The sequence below is a fragment of the Stegastes partitus genome, unplaced genomic scaffold (assembly GCF_000690725.1).
Source record: "Stegastes partitus isolate 25-593 unplaced genomic scaffold, Stegastes_partitus-1.0.2 Scaffold1318, whole genome shotgun sequence".
Classification (NCBI taxonomy): domain Eukaryota; kingdom Metazoa; phylum Chordata; class Actinopteri; family Pomacentridae; genus Stegastes; species Stegastes partitus.
Window position 1 is genome coordinate 194,622 of NW_007579049.1, and position 4,176 is coordinate 198,797.

The 4,176-nt window shown below is 38.9% G+C and overlaps 1 protein-coding gene across 1 annotated transcript in view; it reads left to right on the forward strand.

The window, feature by feature from the left end:
* The window catches only part of pak1 (p21 protein (Cdc42/Rac)-activated kinase 1), a gene marked incomplete at its 3' end in the record, with an annotated part of 50,198 nt that overhangs the window by 30,314 nt on the left and 15,708 nt on the right, over positions 1–4,176 (forward strand). The window lies entirely within an intron of this gene.

Sequence of the window (4,176 nt, forward strand, 5' to 3'; positions counted from 1 at the left end):
AATATTGAGTCATTTTGCTCAAGTTTTGATTCATTCTGAACAGTTTTTATTTTATTCGTACAAGTTTTGAGTTGTTTTGAGCGAGTTTCGAGTAATTCTGGACATTTTTAAAATCATCTTCGTTTTCAGATATTTTGAAGTTTGGTGTAATTCGATTAAATAGTTTTTGTTTTTGTCATTTCGGTCAAATTGTAAGACACCCAGTCCAGTGTAACTAGCTACCAGAGGCTAATGCTAGCTACCAGAGGCTAATGCTAACGTGATGTGATCCAGAGTCTCGAGCTCAAGATAATCCTGATCACGTATCGACGCTGCAGCTCTGATCTACAGCTTCTGGATCAGGACGAGACGATGCAGCGTCTGCAGGTGAACCTGATGGAGGAGGAATGAACTCATCAGTCAGACACTGTGTGAGTCAACAGAGGCTGGTTGTGTTGATCTTCTCTCCGCTGAGCTCTTCCTGTGTTTCCTAAACGTTTTATTATCCGTCTGAGTGAATACACCAGAGATGGGCTGATGGAGACGATGTGAGGCCGGCTTCAGGCTGATCTGCAGCGTGTTTCATGTAGAACAACAACAAGCTCTGCAGCTTGTGAAGCTGCTTGACAGGAAAGTTGTTGAATCTCTGCTGTGAACTCGGTTTGTCTGCTGCAGGATTGTTGTTCCTGTTGAGGCTGAATATTGATCCTTCCAGCTCCGACAGCATCTGCAGTCAGACGCTGTAATGATGCAGTGATCATGCTCCTCTATCGGTGGTTCTGCCCTCATCTGTGCAGCATCATGGATGTGAACAGTGTTGGTATCTACACATGCAGAGGAAGTCATTGGACGATATGAACGAGGACTCTTTGTTGAATGTGTGCATTATTCTTCTTTATTGGTGCAACAGTGCAAATAAACCCACAGTGGGTTTAATAAAGGCTCCTTATATCCCATAATGCTTCATCCTGGAACGTGTAAATGAAAGTTTGGTTCTTTATTTGATGACACTTGATGGAGGGACGAGTTTCTGTTTGTCACAAATCTGGAAAATCCTCTGAAGCTGTGATTGTCATCGACTGTGTGTTAGTGTGTGTGTGTGTGTTAGTGTGTGTGTGTGTGTTAGTGTGTGTGTGTGTGTGTGTCATTGTGTCATGCAGCAGACAGTGTGTGGGTTTGTTTGCTAACAGGACTCTGCTGAAACTGACAGCAGGGTCTGAAATATGAGACATCTGGTGTGTGTGTGTGTATGTGTGTGTGTGTGTGTGTGTGTGTGTGTGTGTGTGTGTGTGTGTGTGTGTGTGTGCGTGGAGGTGATTTCAGGTGTGACTCAGTGTGTGTGTGTCACACAGCGACAGACAACAAAGTCACTTCCTTCTAAACACTCGCTGTTTGTCTGCGGCGGCCGTAAACTCTTTGTGTTTGTGTGTTTCATCCTCAGACACAATCAGCGGTTGTGTGTCGAAGGACGGCTTTAAGTTTCGGGTGTTTTCGTCTTCAAGCATCAGAATCTGAAAAAAACCTCGAATCCTTCATGAGAAGCAAAAAAGCGTCTCTGATGTGTAGCTGATTAATTGATTTGTTGCTCAACAGATAATCAATAATCTAGATATTGTTTGAGTCCTTTTCAAAGCAAAAACACTAAACTGATGATAAACTTTTTCACTTTTCCCTGACAAATAATTAAGAATAAATAAATAATTGAATTTATGGAACGATTTCCTCTCAAGTATCTTCATTTATTTGACATTTTTATAGCATAAAATCTAAATATTCATACAGATAGTTGTGAAAATTTTAGATTCATACATCAAATGCGTTTACTTTTAATTATTGTTTTTTAATTTCCCGTTATTTTTTCACATTTAAATCTGAGCAACAGCATCTCAGGAACTATTAAAGATAAAAACCTGAACTTTTTCTCAGTTATTTCTCATCATGTCGTTGATTCAGAGTCTTTAATATCAGACAAGTCGATCAAATATTCTCTGATTACGGCTGCGTTGAATTAAGAACAAAAACTGAAGCCGTCATGAAAAGTTCCATCCTTAAACTGAAATGATAACAGATAATTCAGACGTCAGCCGGTGATGTTTTCTGAACAACATGTTGCTGCAGGTCACAATAAAACACAACTAAACAAGTAGGATGCTTTTATTTTGAAATGCATGGTCACAAAAGTTAAAAATAAAGTGATTTTAGTTGAAGTTTCACAGCTGACTGAGCAGGTTTGACAAAATACTGATCGATCGCCTCATTAATTAATCAAATTAACTGTAAAGTCTCTGATGTGTGAAGCTTAAATCTCACAAACATCCGTAAGAATTTCTGCAATAAAAAATTTCAGGCAAATCAGAGACGGTCGAGCAGAAATAGTTGTAAAAACCTAATGATTCACGAGTGTGTTTGTGTGTGTGTGTCTGTGTGTGTGTGTGTGTGTCTGCATGTGTGTGTCTGCATGTGTGTGTGTGTGTGTGTGTGTGTGCGAACAAACTTCCCACTTCCTCGTGTGACTCACCTTGTGACATCACAGTGTGACATCACCGTCTGCGCGCGGCCCGATTGGTCAAAAGGCTCCAGAGCTCCGGCCTCAGTGTGTTTCTGGACTTTAGCTCTGAGGAGGCTCGACTCTTTCTCTTCACACTCAGAGAGACTTTAGTTGTTGTTTGTTTGTTTGTTTGTTTGTGGATCATCTTTAAGCCGTAGACATGTCTGTCTGCGTCTGCTGAGGTAAGATCTACCTGCTGCTGACGGTTTAACTTCTTTAAAATGAAAAGTTGTGTTTGAGGCTGAATGTGTGAAACGAAGCAGCTCCTCTTTGCTTCTGGGCTGCATGTTTTCTACTGTTTCATCTTTATTTTTTAGGTTTGTCTGCATGGAAAGCCTCTCAAACAGACTTTCAGTCTGTAGAAGCACCAAAATGTGCTTTATGTGAAATATTAGAACTATTAAAATACAAGAAAATCAACAAAACAGAGTAAATCACTGCTTTCCTGCTCTGTTTATGCTGATTATAAAGTGTTTTAGGTCCTATTTTATTTAGCAAACAGCTTCTAAAACAGCAGAAAATGACTTTATCATCTGCTGTCGAAGCCAAACTCTCCTGAAGGTGAAAACAAATCTGTGACTGAATTAATTCTCTGCAGCTCTTCCAGACGTTAATTACGTCTCCTCTCATTATGTAGTTGAGTTTTTGCACATTCATCCGTCAGGTTTTGTAAGTTCTCGCCGCCTGTAGGCCTGATGGTATCGCACCCCGCACACGCTCGGCTCGGCTCGGCGGGAAGCTGTTTGTTCTCCTGATGCTGCGAAGCGTTCAGGTTTAGTGAGAAAAAGTTCCATCTGTCAGGACGGAAACAGAGAAGTTTGGTTTGTAGGCCGGTGGTTTGGCTGAGTCAGGATTTAATTCTGACTGCACGGAGACGAGGTTTACATCAGGTCCTTCAGGGATCCTTCTGCTAAAAATAACGATGGTTTTGGTTGATTTAAATCCAGTTTTGAGCTAAAAATCAGCTTAAAGTTCAGATTTAAACATGAAATATGCTGCTGATGTTGTTTCTGAGCTTCACATCGTCTGAAATGAACTTTTTAACTGAGCAGCTGAAGAAACTGGTAGAAGAATGAATTAATAAACGTCCTTTTTGTGTCACGTATACATTAATTTCAGTCCATTTTATTGATAGAATTAAATATTATGCTGAATATAAAGTTAAAATTGGAATGAATGTCGCTGAAAAAGTCTTTATCCTGCAGTTCTGATAAACGTATTTGCTCTTCAATGCACTTAAAGATCATAAAAGTACATTTTAAGGTTTTGTAAACTTATTAGATGCGTAATTATTTTAATCAACACTAACAAAATGACAAAACACTGCTTCAAAACAGTTAATTCAGTCTTGAACTGTAAGAATCTTGTGTTCATCATATCAAGCGTAAAACGAGTTTTCACACCTAACTTTACATCTTTAATGGTGAAAAAGTATTTTGCCCCATTAAATAATTCATTTATCTTAAAAAAAAAATCTATTCACTGTAAATGAAGAAGTACTTTGATTATAATGACAGTAACAGACATTTAGTTTTAGGTTATATCGACTATAAAATGAGTTTTGACATGAAGGAAAACAATCTTATTTTTTATGATATTTTAACTGAGAGACGTCGTCAGAAAAAAACCCGTCATTAAAACGTTCCTCA